The sequence below is a fragment of the Chaetodon trifascialis genome, chromosome 10, assembly GCF_039877785.1.
Source record: "Chaetodon trifascialis isolate fChaTrf1 chromosome 10, fChaTrf1.hap1, whole genome shotgun sequence".
Lineage (NCBI taxonomy): Eukaryota > Metazoa > Chordata > Actinopteri > Chaetodontiformes > Chaetodontidae > Chaetodon > Chaetodon trifascialis.
Genome location: NC_092065.1, coordinates 19,183,884 through 19,211,191, shown reverse-complemented (window position 1 = coordinate 19,211,191; position 27,308 = coordinate 19,183,884). Strand labels below are relative to the sequence as shown.

Genomic DNA, 27,308 nt, shown 5'->3' with positions numbered 1-27,308 from the left:
ATCACGGGAAAAAGCTCTGTGTGTCCTTGAGGTTTAACAGATGTGTCAAGCTGATTTTCATTCCTGCCTTTGTTGGCGCATTGCTGCATATTTCAGCATATCACTGCCACCTGCTGATCAGTGGAATAGTGTGAAATGATTGCCAGGACAGTGAATGGAGTCACCTGCATGTACATGCACAGGGCCAGGCATAGAAAACTCCATAGTGCTACGAGAAGTCAGAAACTCTACAGGATACATTTAACTAACTCTCACTGAGCACACAGCTTTGTTTATCGTCGTGATCTTGCATGGTATGTTCACATTGTTGTCTGAAACAATAGTCAGCCGTTCATTTCCGTACAATATGAAAACGGTGAAATGTGGGAAAATGAGTTCTGATATGTGAGAAATGACTAAAGCTGGCCCAAACAGAGGAAGTAAGGAACAGTGGCCAAATGTTGCACCTTTATCATTCTTATTGGTTCATTACGTCTGGTGATCTCAGGTAATTCTAATACAGCTCCACCCAAATTCAACAAGTCACAGGGCCTCGGACAGCTGAGGTGGCACATCAGGAAATGCACATGCACAGTGGATATTTTGGAAGAGGCCTGATCTTTCTTTTACTGTCTTCTCTCTTCTGCTTCATCCCCTTCTTCAGCTCCTACATCCATAAACTAAAGGCAGTTAATCACTTCGCCTCTACTTTCTCTTCCCCCTCTTTCCAACATCAAAGGTCGAAATGACGGTGTGGTTTTTTTTCCTTTCTCTACAGCATCTTTCCTGACTTCCATCCTCCACTTTCCTCCTTTAAAGAGGAATGTCAAATTTAACATTTAATGGGCGGAATGAAACCTGCGACAGTCCTTTGGTCAGGTTTATTATTCTCTCATTAAGACAGAGTTAACATGCAAACCTCTTTATGCACACCGACACATTATGAAGAGGAAAAACCTTCAATGACACCCCAGTTTTAATTCCTTAAAATCAGTAGACACATGATTTTTAAAACTTGGTCTACAGTACATGCTGTACAACACTGAGTGAGAGAGAGAGAGAGAGAGAGAGACAGACAGACAGACAGACAGACAGACAGACAGACAGACAGACAGACAGACAGACAGACAGACAGACAGACAGACCAAAGGGGAGGATTTCATAAACAGAGGAATCCTGAAAACTTCACAGTGAAGATGGAGACTGGCACGGCGAGAGACTGAGATAAAACACACACACACGCGCGCGCACACACTCTTGTTAAATGATTGTCATACCTCAGCTCAGAGCAGCCGAGCACCAGTCTGACACCAGCGCGCTCTTTTTCCCAAATTCAAAATCCCTCACTGTGGGAACTACTGTGGGATCATTGTGATTTTTCTTATCATCATCATGAGTCCAGGCAAGGCTGTGGGAACTGAGTCTGCAGCTCGCTGCGACAGAATGAATTTAACAGAAAGCAAAAACACCAAATTTGATACTGACACCGACCAAGACTTCAAAGTGGATCGGTTGCATCTGAACTACGCCCACTCTGATTAATAAGGTCATTATCACAACCAATTGCTATCCGATGTAACAGATCAGTGCATCCCTACTGAGCAGAACCCCCCCGACAAGTAAACCCATCGTCATGTGTCACATCAGTGTGTGTCCCTTTGGAAACAGATATTTTGAGAAATGTACTTGTTTTCTTACTGAGTTACAGTGATACTGCTTTCGTGTCTGTATGCTGAATATGACACTATCGTGAACAGCTGGTTGGCTTAGTTTAGCATATGTAAGTCACTTTTCCGGGGGTCTTGTTTTTGCAGTGTCAGCGTGGAGAGCGTTTCAATCAACCCACAGACTCAGAGTTAATGAGCTAGCAAGCTGCAGTTGATAAAATCTGCCAGCAACAGCCATAACTTCAGCCAGGTGGGGACTTAGCGAAGGGTCAGTTTAGCATGAACACATTCTTCAACACATTCTTCTGTCCATCTGGCTAATTATTTCATATTTTCTTAAATTCTCTTAAAGTCAGCTGGTCTTTGAGCATGAATGACTTTCTGACCACAGGCTTTTATAGTGCTGACTTTGCAAGCATAGAAGAAGACTAAAATTGGGAACATTTAGCTCCTTGTTGCTCATGTTCACCAGTAACACTTTGTCCTCATCTTATGCAGCCTGACTGTACAGTGCTAGATGATGAAACAAATCATTTTAATCACGCTTCATTGTGGTGGAGTGGAGTGAGCTCGGTAATGAGCTGACAGGCTGTTCGTACTTCACTAAGCGCCACATGACTGGCTCTGTGATGTGTGTGTGGACCCCTGTGAAGTAGGGACTTTCTGGTTAATCTCCAGCTGGCCAATAAGCTGCTTAACTGTCACTGGAGTGCAGCAGGCTAATTACTAGTTTGTGGCCAGTCTAATATGGTTCAGAGGCACACAGAACCATACTGAAAATACCCTCTACATGAATACTAATGCTGAAACAGACTGATGATCCTAGTTATGTCATCTGGTTAGGCTGGCACTGTGTCACATGGGACAGCTTTATTTCTTATCTAACTATAGATTTCAATGTTTCAAAAAGTGCAAGTTTCTAGACTGTGTTCAGCATTATTTTACATGCCTAATTTACTTTGGAAGTGAAAATGTGTGAGTGAGTGAGTGAGTGAGTGAGTGAGTGAGTGAGTGAGTGAGTGAGTGAGTGAGTGAGTGAGACCCTTCACTGCTGGACCAGTGAGGCGGACGTGCAGGGAAACTGTGTCATTAGGTTAACCCTTGGTGGAAGGTTAAGCTGCTGCAGGGGCAGGTAAAGAGATACACAGAGCAGATGCTGAACTGATGGTTTAATCTGTGACCACAACCTGTTGATAACGTTAAACGCGCCTCAGACCAAGACCGAGGTAGATGCTGAGAAAGCTCCAAAATGCAAGAGTGGACAGCCATGTTAGCAGCTCGGTGAAGCAGAGGTCGATCCATTAATCGGCCAAAGGCATTTTCTGCCCTAAACCATCATCATTATGGAGCCTTTAAAAATCCACTTAGCCGACCTCTACTGTGAAGCACAGAGGTGGAGCACAGATAGATGTAAAATCATTATGGCTCCCATTGTATAGTCCTACAGTAAATCTGCAAAGACAGGTTTTTATCCAGAGCCTGTTCTTTAGCTGACCTCTTAGATTAAGGTTGTTGACCTATTCTTATTGAGCGATTCAGTCGATTTAGGCCACTAACCTTGAACCCAGACAGCACTACTTTCAGCACTCAGTGTTTTTTGGCTCACATTGTCTGCACTGGACTTTTTCCAAAGTGAGCACCACATTCACCTGTTCAATGATCAGCTCCATCGTTTCAGACACCTCTACTGCTTGGCATTTACAGCCCACTACGCTACACTCACTGCAGCCAAAAACGCAGGCTTCCTCGTTCGTTTCCATCAGACCCAGGCATCGCCTCAGACACTGCAACCGCACCGACGAAGCTACCACACATGCAAGAACATATAATACAAGGTAGTATGTGCTGCGTAATTCAGCTCAAGTCACAAGAGAGAAAATTTCAGAGAAAATTATTGGGGCTGAGGTAACTTTCCAGAGTTGTATAGTCCACCCTCAAAGAGTGAAAACACCATTTGATATTTTGGCATTTAGCCTTCAAACTTAAACATCAATAATTCACAACACACACACACGCAACAGTGACAGACAAGGCGCTTCATCCACTCTTAAATCTGGTGCTTAAGGATTCATATACATATCGTATGTCTGTCTCTCGCTGTCTGTTGTCATGGCTTTGGTGTTACAGGCAAAAGACCTGGTTGGTAATCCTCCTATAATCTCTTTTACCTGAACTGTTACTAGAGGTGCAGAGGACAACACACACACAATCACTGTGGCAATCTTATCAGGTCAAAGAAAAGTTGGGAAACCTGCCTGCTTTAGATCGAACCTGCTGTGAAAAAGAAATCACTGATAACATCATTAAAAAATCATCAGCGATGCTGGAGAACAGGAACGAGCATGAGAGAGAGAGGATGAGTAGAGCATGTGTCAGTAAGTTGCCGTTATTGCAAAAATCAACATTTCCTGTTCCTGCTTTTCAAAGCAAAAGTCTTCCAGAGAAGGGGCTGTGGTCACTTCACCAGTAACAGCTGCCCAGGACCAGTGCTAAAAATAACAGCAACCCACCCACCAACGACCAAACCTCTCAATCCCGTATGCTCTTACTTTTGGAAGAAGAGAAAGACGGGAGGTCAGCAAAGGGCTAAACAGCTGTTCTAGTCAGTGTAATATATGATTACTGCAGCAGCTCTGTTATTAGTAAAAGACACTGCATGAGTCACTCAGTACAGAAAGCCACTGCACGGACACACACACACTTAGTGTGTGTGCAGCTGAGTCAGAGGTCATGTCAGGTAGAAGTCTGAGGTTTGATAATAACAGTGATCTTTTTTAAGGTTCCACCCATGTGTGCTCACAGCTGAACACTACTCCAGTGTTTCTGACAATACATGTCAATAATCAATATTTTCCCTGAATGTTGACCACTGCTGTCCAAATACGCCTAACTCTCTAAGCTCTTCCATCAATTTTAGCAAAACGATTCTCTCATTCGGTTCAGTTTGAGGGCCTTCTGTCACGAATATCTTAATTGCTACTTCTAAAATAATTATGGGTCACTCTTCTGAAATCCTTCAGCTTCGTCTCGTAATATTCTCTCAGACTCGGCTGTCTACACGGACAGTTCAATAACAGTACCCAAAGCATGAATGCTCGTGTAAAATGCTTCATTTTCATAAGCTCACTCGATCCACAGGCTGACTTATGTGTTGTCCAAAAATCAAATCAAGCGTATTGTCACATACACAATCACAGACAGTACAACACACAGTTCTCTGCATGCTAAGCGTTGGGAGCAGTGTGAAGACACTGTGCAGCACCTGAGGACCTGCTTCAACAGACATGACTGAACCTGACATACGTGTTTGTGATGGCAGGGGTGACAAGGCGACCTGCAAAAGGAGAACATGCAGACTCCACACAGAAAAGCCTTTCTAGCTGTGAGGCAACAGTGTGAACTGGTAGCTGTGTCGACCCAGTGTACACAGTTTATCAGCGTAACCTGCTAAACGCATTAAGAGTCCAATGTTCAGTTTGTGTTGAACATGTTTAGAGGTGTTCATTCAACTGCTTGATCGTTTTGGATTTGGCTGTAGTTTGTGATGCTGTTGAACTGTACTCCCCTCACTGATATAAAGAGGTTTCACAAAAACACTTCTAATAAACTGACCACTGACTGTAGATGTCACCATGCAGCAGGATCTGCTTAGACGCCGACAACCTCACATTCACAACAACGGCATCACTCTTGGGAACGAGTGTGCTTGTTGCGTGTCCACTGAAAAAAATGAATATGTGCGGGTAAAAGACGCAACATCCGAACAAGCTCTGAGGCTATGACTACCCACAAGCACAGACCGCCAAGAGGCGATCATTACTCACTTTTACAGTCGGGCAGAGAGCAGAGCGCGAGAGGAAATGACTCTCCAAGCACCGAGAGGCATGAGGGACAGTGCACAGATAAAGCAGCCCAAATAACACCCAGCCCGACAAAACACTCCATACAGTGTGTTAGTCACAGAGACACGAGAGATGTCCCATATCCTGCAAATGACAGAGCAGTTAATTGATAATCAGAGAAGTTAGAATTAAAATAAGTTCTACGTCAAACATATATTGGCTCAAAAAAATGTAAGAAATGCACATGTAAGTCTGTCTCTTTCCATGTGAACATGTGATCATTCCATTCGTTTTTAAAAGATCTCGCCGACACTCGTCCAACCGATGGTTTCACTTCAGTCAGTCCGAGACAGACTTTTCGTGTTTACAGGGTTGGCCCTGCTTTGCTGCGGTCCAGCCCACAAAATTCAGACAAACCAAATCATCAGCGGCGTCCTTTGGGAGAATATTCTCGGCTTCGCGACACCGTCTATCTGAGGAGTCATCATGTCTCATTATAACTGGAACAGCGCACTGGCACGTGTGTGTACATGTCCGTTTCACTTTGTAAACAGCATGTCCATGTTTGAGTTTGTGTGTGCGTTAATTGGCTGTTTGTCCACTTCATCGAGGAAGTCTACTCCACCAGAGGAAGTCATTAACTTCAAAGGACCTTGTGCGAGTGTACGTGTGTATGTGTGCGTGTATGAGAGAGAGCGACAGAGGCCTTAGGCTGTCCAGAAAATGGAATGCATGCTGGGTAATCCATGTCAGGTTGCTTTTTGGGCCTCAGAGCTGGTTTATTGACAGCCAAGTTGCCAACACATGTGCACACACGGTTCAAGTTGCAGCTAACGGTCATACACTGTTTAAATATGATCGCCTGTAAAGATTGCATATGTAAACACCTCCTCAACGGTTTCCACCAGCTTAAATTCAAATTAAGTCATAAATAAAGTTGAATTCAGACTGAAATCACATATTGAGGAGTTTGTTTTTTGACCACAAACATACTGCACTGGAATTTAGTTGGAATAAGACTTTTCAATCAGTGTGAAGGTGTTCATTTGGTCCCGAGCAGAGCTTGATTGACAGCTTTCACAGAGGCCGAAACAAAGCAAACAAACTGGGCAAACTAACCACAGTTTGTGTGAACCATGATGAACTGGTTAAGCTGGGAAAGGATGCTTGACCCCTCACTGACAGCCTGCTGTGTTTGTGGTGGCACTAACACACTGGACTAATGTGCACATTTAAAGTGGTGACTAGTCAAATCGATGACATTCAACAATTTATTCATACACCAGACACATCCGAGTCTCCTGAAAGTGCAAATGTGCCACAAGAAAGCCAAGTGTAGTTACACTGGGTGGAGATCAGTCTGACTTGGCCAATCAGCTGAGGTCTGTCCCGTGATGGCAGCTCTCACACTCATACGTTCATTCTAACTGCATACAAATGGGCAATGGGAGCTTGCTTCTCTGGAGCACAACGTTAAGAGGTCCTTAATAAAGGAGTCATCTCAGACCGACGGCGATCCTTTCTTTTCGTTCATCCTCCTAACGAGAGGAAATTGTGAGGGTTTGAAAAGTGTATTTTTCAACTTTGAAGCAAGAGTTACTGCTCACCCTGCGACTGCGTCACTGGCTGCAGGGTCATGTCAGTATGAAAGCAATGTGCCTTAAAGCAGAATACAAAGGTGACAGGCGTGCAATGACTGTCAGGATGTGACAACTTTTGACTGGATTACAGACAAAAACACATACGTAATGTGACCTAAGGATGCCAAATAAGTACAGATGATGCCAAATAAGTGCGCCACCATCTTTCCATATGGACGAACACAAGGCTGAATGATGTGAGAGTCAGACGAGCGAGTACCGAGCAGTGTCCGCCCGCTCTGTATCGGTTTCATGCAGCTTGTTAGCTCCAGCCTGATTATTAGCCGAATTAGGTCTTCTAACAGTGACAGCCCTGCAACAGCACAATGGACTCACTGTTCACTTGGCTCTGAGAGAGAAACACAGAAAGAGGGTGTTTGTGTTTTGGAAGGAGGATTCCCACAGTCAGCCTGAACAAGTTTGTTTTTGTCACCTATTGGAGCAACATTTGGGTTCCATGACCTGCCGCCTTGGAGCTCAGTCAAACAGGACGGCGTGTTTGTCTCCACTGGCAGAGTGCTGCGACAATATGTGGCGTATTTCAAAGCTATGCCAAGAATGTCGTCACTCCATCCAGAGACAGATAACTCGTCGGATGTCATACTATAGGGGGCGGGAGGGTGCAGAAGGGCCGACAGTTATTTTCACTCAACCAATGAATTATTTATTTGGTCTAAAAATGTCAGAATTAATACCAAAGCAATGTGACCCAGTTCTTTATTTTATACATCCAACAGTCCAAAAATATTCAAATTATACTGAAATAAAATGGAAAAAAGCTGGAACCTGATCGTGTTTGACAATTTTACTGATTGAGTTTTTAAAATAACATCCATATGCAATTCAATTCAGTCTTTTTAAAGTCTTTTTCAGTGAAATGATGCTCTTAAAACATGATTTTGTTTTGAAATTATATTCGATTTCTTATTTTGGATTGAATTAAATTGACTGTGGAGGTCAAATAGGCAACTGAAAGTAGTTACAGTCTTCTTGATATTTGGTAGTTTTCCATAGACGGGGACACATTGGTGAGAGATGGACTGTCGTTGTATCAAATGTGGCCCTTTTTACACAAATAAGACCCAACTTGATTTTTCATTTTAACTACAAAAGGATAAACATTTGCTTGATTGTTGCAGCGTTCACGGCTGTTAAATGCAAGGCTTCTGTGGGTGAATGACAAAGTCTGATCAGACTGAAAAGTTCTGGAAGTGCAGTCCATCTACTGTCTTACAGTTTAATGGAATAAAATACAAAAATGTAGACTATTTATAACAGCACAGGCCTAATATCGGACACGGTGACTGCTAAACATGACTTAATTCAATAATAAAATGGTTTACCATGGAGCTATTCAATATTCAAGGATGCAGATGGCTTTTTATAACACACACACACACACACACACACACACACACACACACACACACACACACACACACACACACAGGTCTACTGTGCACATGCTTACAGTCTGTCATGTAAAGCTTTGGTCATAAAAACATGGACACATGTTCCCATTTCCACTCCAGTCCCAAATATTCGCCGCAGTCTAAGTGCTGAGTGACGGACTGTGAACACCGACGACACAGACTGAAGTCAAACCCTTCAGAAACTTGGCACCTTCGCGGTCTTTGGTAATTCAGCCGTGCACTGTTCACCAAACGGCACTTCTTATGATGGAAACGGGGCGCTTATGGGTGCCTCGGTGCTCGCTGCCACTCAGCATTACTTTACGTTTTCTTGTGAGAACATTGCGGAATGTTCTGCCACGGGCAAACATACAAGGTGACATTCAGCTGAAACCGCCAGACTGAAGCTGGAGCACGGCTCGAGTTAAAAAGAGCAGAATTAAACGATTTTTGGAGGCGGTTTGGCGCGGTGGATTCCCCATACACACAGCAGAGAACGGGACGGTACGCGGTGACAGGACAAGACTGCAGCAGACGGAGACAGTTAGAGGAAAGCTCCTCACCAAGACAGAGAAGATGTCCTGGGCTAACGTAAGGGCTAAGCCCCCGACCAAAAATAGGAGGGTAACTATGACTAACCAAGAGAGGGTAACGAGATAAACAATATGGCGAATCAGGCAGTTAGATATGAAGAAGGGTATTTAAATACAAAACATTTGACCCAACATACATGTTCGCTGCGGTGTTCTGGCTCCTCTCCTCCCGGCTGACACAAATCTCTTCTTTGCCCAAACAACGAAACCAAAGGCTGCTGAGTGGAAGAAACAGGTGTATGTTGCTCCGAGCTCAGTTCTCCTCTCAGTCCATCAGTGTCGTCGTTAACATTGTTTTGGCCGGTATAAACTATCCACTACATTGCTTCAGTGCACAGCTTTCGTCCACGCAGCCAGCAGTGCAACGTTCACTTCAGCCAGCGTCAAGAGCCGCGCAGTTAACGAGTAAACTTCCGGTTTGCACTTTCAGTTTAAAATATCGTTTATTCAATAGGCTAATCCGCTACATTTGATAGTCATTTTACATCCGGCCAACGATGGCTGCTCATATTAATTCCCTCAATATGCACCAAAAGTACATTATGTACTTGTACAAATGTTAGGGGTTTATCTCCATCTAGTCCATTTTTACTAATCTAACTAATCTCAAGGCTCTCCCTTATCCTTTGTCAATAGTTTTAGTTTTTGACTTCAGTTGATATGACGCTGAAATGGTTCCTGTCTATAAATTAAACTAACAAACATAGCCTACTTAGGGCAGGTAGCACTCCAGAACATGTACTGGTTGGTAATGGGTCTGACGCTATTGTGTGCAGTGCACACAGGTATCAAAAACCACCAGGCATTTAATAATTAATAATAACAATTTGAAATATAGGTTATTTTTTGTTCATCAAAAACAGTGCCATTTTCAGTGTTCTAGTGACATAGAGTAAAACACTCTTTTCAAGTTGTGAAAAAGACATTAAAACAGCTCAGTTTACGGTGCTCTAGTACTGCTGCTTTATATGTCACTGTAAAAAAAAAAAAATCTAACTTATGATGTATTGCAATATTATTAATTCTAGATGAAAAAAAAAACACTTGGAAAACACTTGGATAAGGCATCTGAGGCAGACGAATTTAAGTGATGTGACCCATCAGCTGAAGGTGCAATTCTGTGATATTAGAGTTGCAGACTGCTGCAGCTGCAGCTGCAAAAGGCTGCAGGGTGATCCAGGCAACATATTGTAAATCCGGATATTAGAAACAAACAAAATGCAGCAGTCAAACAGATTACAGTGGTCAGGAGAGTAGCTCAGAGTGAAGCATTATGGGTGTGCCATGTCCCTGCAGTGAGGAGGCAAAGGAGGGGCAGCTACATCACAATCAACAAGCTGATTAGTCAGCACCTGGAAAGTCCCGCATCTTCCAATACTGGCAGTCAGTGGGGAATGGACCACTTCACTGTACACTGTGCCTCTGAACCCAATCTAGCCCCACCATTACTTACATTTAGTACATACTGAAGCGTTAAATTGAATGCCCTGTAATGAAATGTTGGTCTAATGTCACATTTCCCAGGCTTCACCTGGAGAACCCCTTGTCACACATGTGCTGGTCTAATGGATAAATAGCATTTAGTATTCTTCTCAAATGGGCAATCAGTTATGTTTAATTTACTATTATTAACAATCAGGTGGAATAGAAAAGAATGACTGTTGTTCATCGACTTCTGTTTTGGATTCAACACCATTATTTCCCATACTTTTTTTTGAGAAACTAGGCCAACTTTGTTTCCTCCCTGGTGCAATTTGATTCTGGGAATTCTGACCTCAAACAGTTTGGATGGGGTGCTTTGTCTGCAGCACCAGCACCTGAGCCCCCTGCTGTTCATCCTCATGACTCACAACTCCACTGCCAGACAGCTCCAAAATCACCTTTAAGTCTGCTGACACGACGATGGTGGTGGGCTGCGTCTCCAACAATGAAGAGACAGTGTACAGTGGAACTCTTGACAACCTGGTGTATGGAGAACGATGTCATGGACAAGACAGAGGAGACTATAGACAAATAAAGTACTTACTTCATACCAGATCATAGAGCGAGGCAGAGAAACAATAGAGAGCTTCCTGCGGCTGATGCAGCTTCTCTGCTGCTTGTGTGCTGACAGCACTTTGAGCCCCTGAGGATAAGCAGTATGACAGCAACACAGCGAGAGCCAAGCCAAACAAATGTCTGGAGGCGGCTCGATGAGTGATTCTTCATTAAGACAGCAAATCATGAGTTTCCTCACAATGAAGGAAATCCGTTGAATGGCAACGTTGCCATGTCCCACACCCCAAAGACTTTTAAAGCAGCGATTGTTGAAACAGCTGATATACTTGAAGTGTGTGGTCGTCAAAGATTAAACAGACAATACACGGCCACAGTTCATGACAGCTCACACATATTAAAATGCAATTTGGGGTCCAGTATGATCAAATGTGGTCAACTGTCATTGGTCGGTAAATAGAAGTATGATGGGCATTATGTCTAACAGGTTCTCATTTCCGGGCAGCACGGTGGCGCAGCAGGTAGTGCGCGTGCCTCACAGCAAGAAGGTTGCTGGTTCGATCCCCAGGTGGGGCTGTTCTGTGAGAAGTTTGCATGTTCTCTCCAGGTACTCCGGCTTCCTCCCACAGACCAAAAACATGCTCATTAGGTGAATTGGTGAAAATTGGTAAAATTGCCCCTAGGTGTGAGTGTGAATGGTTGTTTGTCTTGTGTGTTGCCCTGCGATCAACTGGCGACCGGTCCAGGGTGTACCCCGCCTCTCAGCTGGGATAGGCTCCAGCCCCCCTGGGATATGCGGTATAGGAAATGGATGGATGTTCTCATTTCCAAAGTGTCAAACACCCACACTTTTTGTGCCTTGAGGATAATGCTGAGATCTCCGATTTAAGGTCTGAGAGCAAAGGTGTTAAAGAACAACTATGCAATGATCACATGTTTACTACAAATTTTTTGTTTTGTGTATTCATGTCATGGAAGAATTTTGCCTACTTTATAGATTGTAGTAATGTTCTTGTCACATAGTCGATGTCCTCACAAACAAATAATAGTTTGCATGTTGAAATAAAAATGTAGCTTCCTTGTTTGACTGCGTTTGGACAGCTCTTCCCCTCGCGTAACTGTGGTTTTGCTCGTGCCACCATCAGTGCAGTCAGTACGTCTACCACTCTTGACTTTATGTGGGTTTGCCAGAAGATGGCAGCCAATGATCACAATGATCACAAGCCCTCCTTCATACAGTGTACACAGATAACTGGAGTATGGAGGGTGTTTCACATAAAAGCTAACAACTTAGTTATCTGTCCATGAGCAAAAAGGTATAAAAAAAACCGCGTCCTTTCACAATTTAATTCACATTTAAACATTTCATTTAGATTGATAGTTACTTAATTTCCTCAGTTGATGGCAGATTCAGTCCATAGCTCACACACAATTAGTCAAAATGTGGAGGGGTTAAAAAAGACCCAAAACTCAGCACACTCGTATGAAACTCAAATAATGTGAATTATTTTTCCATAGCTTGTGCGTCCAGTGGCAGCATGCTGTGAGTGATGCCTTTCACATGCCAGCACACATGGATGCAGAGGCCTCTTCACTCTCCCTAAAGCCATTTAAAATGCTAATTTTTATCCATTAAACATTTTATTATTTTCATATCTGTAACTTATTATCCAATGTGCTTTAGTCACTTTACTGTCCTATTGCTTTTCTTTGTTTGTTTCAGGTCTTATTGTGTTCACCTTCACACTCAGGGGGACACAGTTTTGATGCTGTGTATACTGAGTACTGTATATACAGAGAATGACAATAAAATCTACATTGAACCTTTAACCACACTACCAGCTCAAAGTGTTATAATATTATTATTATTATTATTATTATTATTATTATTATTATTATTATTATTATTATTCATATGTGACACTCTGGACATTTTAGTAGTTACTGTTAGGCCAAGAATAATTATTGTATTTGTTTGTGTTATTATTAATAATAATAATGACAATAATAATAAACTTTATTTATATAGCACCTTTCATAAAAGAAAAGCAGGTCTAAGTGCTTCATATAGAAAAAACAGAACGAACATAAAACCAGGGGCAGAAAATTTATGTAACATAAGATGAAGAACAAAACCCTCTTGATAATGATATTAGAAAGAAGATTGGAAGAAGGTTAAAAATAGAATAAAGAGAATGGAAACATAAGACTGAAAATTAAACCTATTGCATAACAACAATAATAAAGTTAAAAACAGAGCAAACGGAATGAAAATAGAACATTTTAAAAGAAGTGCAGCAGCGTATAGGTGCAAGGTAAAGGCCTGTATCAGGAAAGTCATAGCGAGTTAGAGGCTAAAGATGGCTGGAAAACTGGGAAATTCACCTGCTTTCATGTGAAGCAGCTCTAGGGCAATATTCGTTTTCACCAGTAGATGGCAGTAGTGACTTTGAGTGAGCAGTGCTGTAACTTTTGACTTTTGACTTAGAAAAATGCACAAGCAGCATAAACAATTACCTTAAGTTTATTCTCATTTTTGGTGCCATGTTTTTATGTTTTCAGTCTTCTTTGCCCTTCTTTCTCATTCCATCCTGCTCGTCCACCTCGCTTTTCTCTCTTCTTCCTGATCTCTTCCTTGCATACACCTAAACATTCCCATGCTGACACATACATGCACATAGCACCACTATGTACACATATTTGTTTCAAATGAGAGAAGTACCACCATGTCTGTCATCACCTTGCGTGCTCAGTAAAAAATAACTGGCAGATTGCAGCTTCCTCTGTCGGCAAGGCCTCCAGGAGCTGCCGGCACCTGTCCCGCTTGGCCATCAGTGAGCAGCTCCACCAAACTGTCAGTCCAAATGCTCTTTACACGCTCCTGCAGGTGCCACTGTTATTCCATTCCAGCTCCCAATGATACAGATGAGTGCAGGAGCTGCATGTGATTGATTGTTGCAGTATAATAATGGCCTTTATTTACATTAACAGATTTAACAGGAGTGATTTGTTACCGTGCTGATTTTTCCCACCCCTTCCAGATCGCAGCTCATTTTTGTGAACGTTGCCCTCCCCCACCGCCTGCGTCTTCTCCCGCAGTGACTGTGATGGCAGACCACACCAACAGTATGACTTTATTGGGCTGAACGTAGCAGTTACTTGGAGCTTCAGAAATAATGATAAATAATAAATAATCCTCAGTAGTTTAAGTGGCGTCACTGTGAATAACCCCAGCCGTGGCTTTTATACTGTAATCCACAGGCAGGTGGTGTCAACTGGACGCTCTTTGCCGTTATCTAAATCAACCCACAATTTTAAAGCACTGATATACCTCCTAAACATTCAGAAAGGGAGGAATTACGAAATGTAGCTACATTTTGGGAATGTTAGCTTCCTATGCTAAGTAAAAATATTTCTGGCTTTTATATTTCCATGTTCAGCTTTGTTACTTTTTAAAATATCCTTCATTTATGACTAGAGATTATTACTGAGAGGGATAAAAATAGTAGTAAAAGCAGCTTATTACTGGTAACTGAACGGCTTGAGGTGAGTCCAACCTGGCTTCCGGAAAAGCCGTTCCTCTCTGGGAGGCAAAAATTAAGCCTTAATCAAGCATTAATAAGCAGCATCCCAATTTGTTTTCAAGGGCAGATGATGTTAAATTTACATTTGAAGAGAGTCTGAAACTCCCGTTAGTGTGTACGTGGTGAACATATTATTTTAGAAAATCATTGTCTTCAGAATCAGAAAGCCTTTATTAGTCCACCGGAGGGGAAATTTCATAATCTTGCTATACATCTAAAAATGTGCTTCTATCATGTCTGTGTGAGCTGTTATATTTGTAAGAATAGCTAAATAAGAGGGTTGCTTTTATTGACTCATATCTGGGTACATTTAGAGTACATCCACACAATGCTTTCTAAATACTAAGAAAATCTGGTCATGCACTTAAAGTGAGAGCTTCCAGTTGTTATTCTGCTGACCCACAGAATGTATTTTGATTATCCAGAGAGACAGTTGCAGATTGCTTAAAGCACAAAAGTGGGCACAATACAAAAGATCTCGCTGCACACAAAGGTTAAATGTATGTTTTATTGTTACCTTTTTCAAACAATATGTTTCACTTTAACACAACGGCACAGAGATGGTGACAAGAATAAACATTTTTGAATCCATTCCTTGCACTTAAGCATGCATTTATGAAAAGGCTGAAGAAAATGACCCCACCTTAAACACTATGGATCAGAGTTTTGTAGGACACACGCAAGCACACACATTCAGCAGGAGAAGTTCTCAGATGATGCCACGAGAGGAGTGTTGAGATGTCACCTAGTCCCATTTCTCAGTTAACTGTATATAATTAATGTTCTGTGCTGTTCTGCATGTGGACCAGGTCAGTATGTAATTAATGTTCTGATATAGATAAAACTGCTGTCTGCCTATAATTACTGCATACTGGAGGTCTGATATATGTCAAATTGTGTGTGTGTGTGTGTGTGTGTGTGTGTGTGTGTGTGTGTGTGTGTGTGTGTGTGTGTGTGTGTGTGTGTGTGTGTGTGTGTACTTGGCCTTATAGTGATGTTACGTTGTTGATGAGAGTTGAGCAGATGAGAGAAGAGGAAACGCAGGGAGCAAAGTGGGAGAAGACAGAACGACAAAGAGACAAAAAAAAGGAGAGGAGAAGAAGAAAAGAAAAGAGCTGGGGAGGAGAGAGGTTGGGGAGACTGGACAGGAAACGGGGAGAGAAGAGGAGAGGAGAGAAGGAAGGGATGCAGCAGGATGTGCTGAGTGTATAATAACTGTGCACTAATACTATTTATATATGTGGGTGTGAGAGAGAGTATATATACATACACATATTATATATATGTATACTTGGTCTGAACATACATTGAGGGACCACAAACAAAGCTTGGGCACACATTTCCATTCAATGAAGTTTATTTTCTTTATTTTATACAGTCTAGATTAATGCTGAAGACATTAAAACTCTGAAATAACACATGTGGAATTACGTAGAGAACAAATAAGTGCAAGCAATGCAAATTTGTTTTATATTTCAACAACAAAAAAAGGGTTCTTTCTCACAGATATAAGGAGAGCCAGTCCAAAGCTGATACCCACCCACTGTCTGAGCCTCTCAATCCACACATGTTGGTCGACAGTATCAAAAGCAAAACAGATCTATTACTGCCAAAACATTCTCCTGCATCTCCTTGCATTAACAGATCATTTGAGACTCTGATAGTAGCTGTTTCTGTTGAGCGCAACTGATGAAAACCAGACTGAAAGGTGAAAGGAGTGAAGTGTGTTCAGCTCATCAGCTCAAGAAACAGGAACAGCAGGAGGCGAAGGGGAATAGATGGAATTTACAGAAAAAGGAGCTGTTAGGAGGAGGTGGGCGATAAATTAAAATACAGTACAGGGATTAGATCTCTATACACATCCTGTGTGTGTGTGTGTGTGTGTGTGTGTGTGTGTGTGTGTGTGTGTGTGTGTGTGTGTGTGTGTGTGCGTGCGCGCGCGGGCTTGACAGAGAGAAACTGTCTTGTGAAGATCAAGTGTCACTGTATTCCAGTGTCTGTAATTATACTGCATATCAGAATGATACACACACATGCCCACACACACTTGCACTGAATTGCTTAGTGTGTATGTGATGTAATTAACACCTGGGGAAACCTACAATTCTACCTTCAAACTAATTCAAATACAATACAAATCCATGAATATGCAAATATTTTTTAGTTTTCGTTAAACTGTTAAAAGTTAAACTGCGGGACACATTCTCCTACTTCAAGCTTCCACGTGCCTCTCCTGTAGGCTGCGTACTGGAACATGAGGCCTAGTTGTGGAGTCACAAAGTCACGTTTGTAGATACACATCTTAAACTCGGACCGAAAGCGATGACAGAGAAACTTTCCCCCGTCGGCAGATGAATGTGAAAACAGCCAACAGTATCAAACTCTGCACATTAATCATTCTGCACAGTGAAGCTCAAACATCTAACTGAAATAACAATAAGCAAAACACATTTCTGAGTGGACAGGGACCTTATGGATCACAGCTTTCATGTAATGGCTACCAGAGTATCAGGGTACCAGGGTATTTGGAGTCTTTAGTAGTAATGTTGATGTACTCTGTGTTTCTTATCTGGATCTGTTTTCAATAGATTTGTTTCCTGATTTCTTCTTCTTCTCTTTTCACTCTTTTTTCCTGGCTGCATTTGCCTCACATTTGTGTGAGGCTATCATGGGTTCTTATTTCATCTGTTCAATTTCTTCATATCTGATTATAGAAGCTTGTGATTGTTTTTTATCCCTGCTCATTCACTTGGTTTCTATCCCCCCCACACACGGCCGTTAATACTGAACACTTCCTCACTCAGCCAGGACTGACTCAGTCAGTCCTTCACGTCTTGTCATTAAATGAAGAGGCCCCCCGACAAGTATCATTTTGGAATGAGAACCCTTCAGAGTGTGTGTGGCTAATAAAGCTGCTAAAAGGACCACTTTGACATCATGAAAAAAAGCTTCCCTACACTCAAGATTGGCTGGTGAGCCCTTCAAATAAAATCATTTCTCTTTAAATTCATCTCAAACTGAACGGTGGCCTCTATCATGTAATGAAAAGCTGAGACATCTTCAGAAGCAATTACAGGCTAACATGGCATCAGCTTTCTACTGCTACACCACATCTTGACTGTGGAGTGATGAACCTCTTAAAAGCCTGAATTGACTGGTCCAAATTGCAGGTCGGACAAGCTCGACAGAAAACACGGTGTTGCTGGTTCCGTTTAGCCACAGTGTGCATTAATTCATATCTGGGTGTCCAGGAATATAGCTTCAAGAAGTTGACAACAAGGAAGACAAGTATGTGATGGAAGGACACAGTCATGAGCCAGACAAATAACAGAGTCCTTTTCCAAATCCCTTAAACACTAGCAGAAAAATAATGAGGTAAACCTGGTTGACGTTGGTGATCTGACACCAGGCTAACTCCTCTTGATGTAGCTATGTGTTTGTGAGCTGGTTAGCCGCCGTCTTGCTAAATGAACATGTGATGATATACACTGAAGATTGAGACACCAGTGCAATGCGACTTCACATAGTTCATGTTGCTATACACACTGTAATCTCTAAGGTAGCCTAAGCTAAAGCTCTTTACTCATAGTGTAAATCTGGAGTACATGGTGAATATACACCGCCAATATGGTGAAATCTGAAAAAGAAAAAAAAAAAAAAAAGTATTGATGAGAAAAAACAAAACAAAACAAAACAAACATTGTGTTATTGAGTGTTCCAGATACCCTAATTCCTTATACATGTACCCTACTTTGTCACTCTAAGGCAAAACCAAACATCCTCATATGCAAAAACGGATATCACATATTTCATGAATTTGCAAAAAGTTGTGGCAGAAATTGGTGTGGACTACATCTGGACATGTGGCTTGAACAGTGCATGGATATAAAGTACTGAAAGTGAGATGTCTGGTTTGTGAGTTACGAACACAGATGTGTTTGTTCTTACAGTAGTGACGCCTTATGTTTGACCAAGGTTATTTGTTCAGTGCGTCGTGTTGAAATATCCTACCTTTAAAATTTGACCATCCCACTTTTGATGGTTGAGCCATTATAAAAAGCAGATTTGATATGTAATACACCAAAACTCCACTAGAGGCGCCATGAGACATGAATGAAAAAATAGATTCATGCAAAATTCACTGATTCGCCAATTTGCACCAAATTTGAAAATCAGGATCTGTAGCACTCAGAGGATTTGCACACCAAAGCGGGTAAAATTTGTATATAGCATATTATTGGGTTAATGGGTGAAAAGTTAAAAAATGAAAAGATTCACAGAACCCTGTGTGGTTTGATTTACACCATCACTGGCTAAGATGCTAAACACGACACTGTACAAACAAAGAGCAAAGTCATGTGGCGAGTAAGCAAAGTAAAAAATATATGTGTTTTTAGCTAATTTAGATAGCCAGGTTCAAGAGAATAAAAACAACAACACAGACTAATGTGGAAAATGTGTTTTTTACATGTTTTGGCAGATAAGGGTGTGGCCTTGTTTGTACAGTCATCATGGCCTCAAAAATGATGTGAGGAAAATCCCTAACTGTTGTTAGATTGCTAGAAAACGCTGCCCAGGTTGTTAAAAAAAATACGCTAAAAACTGGAAAGTTCAGGAAAAGTTTCTTGTGGAATTATTCAACTCATCCAATTTTTGTGTGTCACTGAGCAAAACTGAAGGAAAAGCCATCGATGAGAAGACAAGCCGATGATTAAAGTCTTGACTTTCCCATCACTGAAGACAAAGTCTTTTTTAGCTCCTCTTCCTCTTGGGCTTGTCCTGAAACAGATGTAACTAAAAGCCTGAAGGAGCCTCCTACATACACACACTCACTCACTCACTCACTCACTCACTCACTCACTCACTCACTCACTCACTCACTCACTCACTCACTGAGACAGTGACTGAAGTGTTTGTGGATTTGGCAGAAGGCCTTCATCTCTCTGCTTCTCCCACTGTCACTCGTATTGATTGTGTGTTGAGGGTTTTTACCCTGTGATTTCTGCTCATTATTTTGACCACACATTGTTCTTCAGACAGCGATCTGATTACAGCATTTGTCTGCACTCCGTCTCGCAACAAAGTGCTTCAAAACACCTTTTCATCTCCAAGAAAAGCTCTACTCCGCCTCCGGCAAATAAACACATTTATTGACAGTGTAATCACTCAGTGCTCTGAGCCTGCCATGTGCACAAAGACTCTCTCTCTCTCTCTCTCTCTCTCTCTCTCTCTCTCTCTCACACACACACACACACACACACACACACACACACACACACACACACACACACACACGCACACACACACACACACACACACACACACACAGACAGATGGGTCAGAGGTCAGCTGGGAGTCATGAGGTCTATGATTGGATGTTTATAGAGAAGTGGGCGTCACAAGTTGTCACCCCGCTAAACATCGACCCAAGGAGACACCTTCACTAATGGAGAGGCAGGCAGACAGACAGAAGAGATGGAGACAGACAGACAGATAGAAGAGATGGAGACAGACAGACAGATAGAAGAGATGGAGACAGACAGACAGACAGACAGACAGACAGACAGACAGACAGACAGACAGACAGACAGACAGACAGACAGAAGAGATGGAGACAGACAGACAGATAGAAGAGATGGAGACAGACAGACAGACAGACAGACAGACAGACAGACAGACAGACAGACAGACAGAAGAGATGGAGACAGACAGACAGATAGAAGAGATGGACAGACAGACAAATAGAAGGGATGGAGACAAATTGACAGACAGAAGAGATGGAGACATACAGACAGATAGAAGAGATGGAGACATACTGACAGATAAAAGAGATGGAGACAGACAGACAAATAGAAGGGATGGAGACATACAGACAGATAGAAGGGATGGAGACAGACAGACAGATAGAAGGGATGGAGACATACAGACAGATAGAAGGGATGGAGACAGATTGACAGACAGAAGAGGTGGAGACATACAGACAGATAGAAGGGATGGAGACAGACTGACAGCAGAGAGATGGAGACAGACAGACAGACAGACAGACAGACAGACAGACAGACAGACAGACAGACATACAGACAGACAGACAGACAGACAGACAGACAGACAGACAGCCGGCATAGAGATGGAGACAGACTGACATACAGAGAGATGGAGACAGACAGACAGACAGACAGACAGACAGACAGACAGACAGACAGACAGACAGACAGACAGACAGACAGACGGCAGAGAGATGGAGAAAGACAGACAGACAGACAGACAGACAGACAGACAGACAGACAGACAGACAGACAGACGGCAGAGAGATGGAGAAAGACAGACAGACAGACAGACAGACAGACAGACAGACAGACAGATGGCAGAGAGAGATGGAGACAGACAGACAGACAGACAGACAGACAGACAGACAGACAGACAGACAGACAGACAGACAGACAGACAGACAGATGGCAGAGAGAGATGGAGACAGACAGACAGACAGACAGACAGACAGACAGACAGACAGACAGACAGACAGATGGCAGAGAGAGATGGAGACAGACAGACAGACAGACAGACAGACAGACAGACAGACAGACAGATGGCAGAGAGAGATGGAGACAGACAGACAGACAGACAGACAGACAGACAGACAGACAGACAGACAGACAGACAGACAGACAGACAGACAGCATGCTGTCTCACACAGGCTGACCTTATAAACAGAGCTTATACAGTTTAGTTTTTCACTGAACTGAACATAACAGCTTGAACCAGCTACAGACTGAACGTACTGCTGAACTGCAGGCAGCCAGAAACACAGCAGTGATGCGTTCACTTACCGCTGTACACACCCAGTTGCATTTCAAAGGTGATGTGACCACTTGGCTTGGAAAAAAGTTAACGCACCGCACAATCTTTGAAGTGAATTGAATGACACAACATATGCATACACTCCTAGTTTAGTTTGGTTAGTCTTAAGTGCTGCAAATTGATTTCTCTGACCATGCAACTGTAGGCTTTTGTTCTCAAATAAACATTTCTTTTTGTTAGTGTTAAGGAGTAGGGGGGAGCCAGCAGAGGACCATGCTCTGCTTCTTTATGTGCTTGTATCAGAGACAGACCTCTGCTTTGAGGAGAGCCCTTACAAGTAACTATCATTTTTGGTGATGTCAGCACATTTCCAGATATCAGCAATTGAGCATAATGTTGTCATAACGGATAGAATAAAAATTGTCAGATCTACAAAAATATAAACCAAGTTGTAATAAACTGTAGTTTTAATGTCAAACTCTTCATTTAGAGCATGCACAGATATTTTACGGGTATCTTGGTCTATGGATGATGCCGGACCGAGTCAGACTCACTGACCCCCCTGCTTCCAGTCTTTATGCTAAGCCTGACTAGGCATGTCTTGACTCCAGCTCTGTGCTTCACACACAGCCTTCCATCCTCTCAAATCACTCTGAGAAAGAAATCATCAAAGCATATTTCCCAAAACATTTAACTATTCCTTTAATGTTACCAGGGTCCCCAGCGGTTGACTGGTGGAGCGTCACGATGCTGCGAGTGGGTCTGACTGTCTAATGGTCTGAGGTTATACATTTACATTGCAATTTTAGCTAACCAAATTTAGCATTGGTGCATGCCTTCCTTATGAGGAATAATACAATAAGATTTTTTTCATAGGGCACATATAGATGATTATCTGTGTACGAATTTGCTAAAAGTTGGCCCGTATGGCCAAATTTAAAAAACAAATTAGAATATTTTCTTAAGAAGTTCCCTGAAGATGAAGAAAACTGCCGCTGGACGATGACCGATAACTGCTGTACACGAGTGCCTGATAGGACGGTGATGTCGACAGTGATGATGATGATGATGATGATGATGATGATGATGATGGAGACAGGGAATTAGTTTTCGATTAGCCACAGTGTCAGGTCATGGTGTCACGTCCCACCTTTCTGTCTGTGTGACTGATCAATACCAACATCACACACACTATTAGCAACTCTACCTCTTCTTTCTCCCTCTCTCCCTCTGTCAGACAGACAATTATCAGCTCCCCCTCCCCTCCCCTCCCCCTCCCCCACCACTCGTTCCAATCTGTCTTGATTCTTCACTTTTCTATCACTATTTTCCCTCATTTTAGATCACATTACTCCTTGAAGTTTTTGCCTTTTCCTCACTGCTCCTCTTCTGTTTGTGTGTGAACTCACTCTGTTCCCCGTCAACCACCATCTTCGTTTTTCTGACAGTAACAATCACTGAGCGCCAGAGAAACTAGCTGTAATTAAAGCCAGATTTAGTTGGAATAAACGTTTCATGTTGGAGCAGAATGTTCCAATTCCACTTCCTTTGGTACAGGATCTTACATACAGATTTTTTAGATATTCAAGGTCCTGAGATGACTTCGACCCTGCTGTCATTTAGCAAAGTCAGGCCAAAATTAACACTTTATTGTGCAATTCATCACATAAAGTAAATGCCAGTTTTGGTGAACTTTCTTCAAACACCATAATCAGGCCAAAATGTCCCCATGAACCGTCAAAATGTGATGATTACCATTTAATTTACTTAGCAAATTTTTGTTGTCAAAATAAAACCAAGTGAACTGTGAACATTTCTGAGCACGTTCAAGCTTTCAACAAGATCACCCCTTTTGATTTCAGTGACTCCAACATATTTTGTCTTGTGCCACCCTAAGGCTCTAAGAATAGTAAAACACTCAGTATGTTTGTTCTGTCACCACTAATGACACTGGAGCTTCTGGGAGCTGTTAGTGTGTCTTAAGACTTTTAGCCTTATTTGATTTTCGCAGAGCCTGACTGCACACCGCTGCTTTTACACTCACTGGCGCTAAAACTTTCTCATCTCTCAAGCTCATCTTGTCTGTGTCAACAGACATGGATTCACAGGTCATCTCACATCAGATATTTATGATGCGGCTTGTCACACAGATGACCAGCCATTACAGAGAAGGTCATACACAAAGCTTATATTCAATACAGTGTCTGCTTTCAGCGAGTGCTCATTAAACTAATCAATGCTGCACAACACTTTTGGCTTTTTCACAACACAATCCACAGAGGTCTTCTGGGGGCGGGTCCACCTCAAGGATAGAAGTCACCTGACCTGTCCTGTCGTGTAACCTGTCCTTTTCAGGTCAATGTGACTTCGCTGTGTTTACAAAACCAATGCTATGTGCAGCTCAATCAGTCTAGTAATGCCAGACTTAGGTTCTTACTAGGACAGTGCTGAAAGCCATATGTGTATTGACTGAATTGTCTGGCAGAAAGAAACATCACAGCGGCCACTGAAGACTCAGGATGACCAAAAAAAATTAACTGATTAAAATGAATGGAAGCAACAGAGACAGAGCGACAGAGCCAGAGGCAGAGAGTGTGAGAGTAAACGAGGAACGAAAAAGCTCATTAGCTAAAAGGCTCCTCTCTCACCTCCTGCTGTCAATGCGTGTGTTTGCGTCCCTGTATGTGTGTGTGCCCACGGGCTTTCATTCAAAAAGGACAAAGAGCCTTGTCAAGTCAACAAGCAGCCAGTCAAGCAAACAGCACACAGGTCACACACGCGCACACACACACACACACACACACACACACACACACACACACACACACACACACACACACAGGCTGCACTATGCACTTGGATGTGTATATTGTTTGAGGGCACTGATGCTGTTTCCAAGTCATTTAACTTTAGATGGTGTTAGGCTGTCCAATGATTACCATTCTGTCAGAAATAGGGACAGACAGACAGAGAGACAGACAGCGAGATAGATACACAGATATTTTTGTTCAAACATGTCAACATTTCTCACACCACTGGGGGCAGAGGTCCAGGGGGTCCCTGAAATCTGGGCTTCTTTATGGAGTGCTTTGACTGAAGTGGATTTGCAGACATCAAAATAAACAAAATAGAATCTTGACACAATTACTGCCGGCAGCATCCTCAGACCACCACCCAGCTAACACCACCTAAACACCATTGCACACGATGCTGCTGCCCCCGGAAAGAGGGGGATAGCTAAGCTAACCCAATTTGGACCTAAGTTTAGTCCACTACCCAACCTCCTCCTGGCTAAGGTCCAGTCACTGGAAAATAAAATGGATGAAATAAGACTGTGGCTAACACAGCATCAGAACATTAGAGATTGTTGTGCCCACATCATTACAGGCTCTAACATAACATCCTCAAGCTACTACACTTGACTGGCGGGTCCTGTTCCAGACCAACAGAGGTCAGTGACGCATTGGTTTGTAAACTAGCTCCACTGAATGTAGAGGAAGTTACAGACAAGGATGATTTTAGAGTGTTTTGGCTGACTCAGATTCAGCTGTATTTATCTGAGCCAGAGTGTATGGCTGAAGACATGCAGTGGAGAGAAGCCAAGACTGGAGCTGCAGTATGCAGAGCCGTGCATGAGGATATGGCCGGTGGGGACCACGCTCGCCTAATGCTCTGCTGCTGGCTGCCAGAACCAACAGAGCAGTCTTCACCTACCACCATTTGAGGATGTCAAGAACCAGTGGAGTGACTTAATGCTGCAAACCAGCTGAACCAGTATTTGTCATTATGAGACGTTCTGTAAAATAAAAAAGAAGCCAACATCCAACTTGTAGGTTAATCATATGCAAAATGACAACGTGATTAACATCCTTGTGTTGACGTATGTTGCATACAACATAATAAATTCCTCTGGAATGCTATTTGTTCGAGGGGTACCTTCCTTTGTACTCCATCTTTGAAGCGCAATGTCTTTTTGGAGAGTTTGTAAAATAAATCCAAAATGATAAATTTAACTCCTGAGTATGGTGCTGCTACACTCTCATTCATGAGCTCTCATTATGTTCCACTCGGGAGCTGCTTAGTCACATGCAACACCAAGCGGTAAAATTCGGTATCTGGTCCAGTATACTGTATGGCGTAATTTTAGCTTAAATTTATCTATGCTTTATTTAATGAGAAATATCCTGTTGAGATCTCTTCTGCCAGGGAGTCCTGGTGAAGATGGCAGCTGAAAAAAATAAAAAGGTTTCATATTAACTACAAACTGGGACAGATAACGTTGCAAAAACATACAAAATCACAACAAGCAGACACAAAACACTCAGGGATCAGTGACTGAAAAGAATCATGACAAATTGTGGAGCTTGTTGAAAGCAATACCTCTACTCTGTAAAACCTGATTTCAACATATACAGCTCAATCCAAGCTTGCAGGGCGTGAAAGAAAAGAAGCAGATTTACTGAGCTCTGTTTGGTTGGTTGTGAAAAAGACGAGAATTTTCTCCGATGGCTAAGTTATAACATAGAAAGAAAGAGTTATAGTGTTATATTTAATATCAAACAGGTTTGATATACATGTATGGGTATATACAGTATGTATGTAGTTGTATATATTATTTAGTTTTATTTTATCTTATTTTATTCTGATCTAATTTAAATAACATGTTATTTATTATTATGTACAGTGTGTGGCCTGAAGGGGCTGCAACCTAAAGTTCATTTAACGACTTTGTGTTGTAAAATGACAAGCTATGAATCTTGAGGAGGACAAATACCTGTGTGTGAAAAACTATACCCCCCCCCCCCCCCCCCCCCACACACACACACACACACATATGCAACAAGCCAGTTGTTCCTTATATGACCAGGAGGTGATAGTCTGAGTCCAGCGATCATCACCTCTGTATCCTCTTTCTCTTTATCTCTAGAGCTTTAATAAAATTAACTGCTGATATGTTTTCTTTCTTTCTTTCTTTCTTTCTTTCTTTCTTTCTTTCTTTCTTTCTTTCTTTCTTTCTTTCTTTCTTGACAATGGCTTTTCTGGGAGCTGTCAGGGTGAATATTCGGCTTTGTTACTGAAGCAGACAAATGACACCTTTTAAAGCTGTGAGGTGTGTGTGTGTGTGTGTGTGTGTGTCACATGTATGTGTGGCAACGGTTTCATAAAGTGCAAATTCCATTTTTGTAGCGATGGTCTGGAGAGAATATCGTTTACACTTCATTTGCTCTGTGTGTGTGTGTGTGTGTGTGTGTGTGTGTGTGTGAGAGAGAGACAGAGAGAGAGAGAGACAGAGAGGGAGGAGAGAGGAGAGAGGTGTCTGTCGTGTGTGTGTCAGAAAGTTTGTGTGTGTAATTGAAAACACCATCACTCTCGTTTGGTAAGAAATGGTCACGTCATTTGTCTTTTGCTAACAAAACTATAAAAACCACAAAACAGTATAAACTGTACGAGGAACACCCTGACTATGAATGACAAGCTCACCTAAACTTGTCATCACAACCATATATCCCTTTAACACATAATGTAAATATAATTACTCATTGTTACACAGCACTGCAATATTTCACTAAAACAAGAAACTTTTCTCATTAAAACACAATAAGTTGGTTTGAAAATAACCAGTTGATGGAGAAGACATTACATCTAGAAAAACTAGATAAGTACGTCGCAGTGATTTAGTCAAACAGCAAGTTATTATAGGAGCGTCTTGTGCCTTTAATAACAATCACAAACAGCACCTTCACCCTTTGGCTATGAGCCATCTTTTGTTTTCACAACTACAAAGTTTAATCCATCGG

General features: G+C 42.2%; 1 protein-coding gene across 2 annotated transcripts in view; it reads right to left on the bottom strand.

Moving 5' to 3' along the window:
• Positions 1-9,536, bottom strand: part of ripor1 (RHO family interacting cell polarization regulator 1) — a 43,799-nt gene extending 34,263 nt beyond the window's left edge. The window contains exon 1 of one of the 2 annotated variants that reach the window (XM_070971580.1): positions 9,271-9,536. The gene's annotated coding sequence lies outside the window, so the exon portion shown is untranslated. The remainder of the gene's footprint in view (positions 1-9,270) is intronic. The other variant, XM_070971579.1, reaches the window with a different exon arrangement.
• Between the last annotated feature and the right edge of the window lie 17,772 nt (positions 9,537-27,308).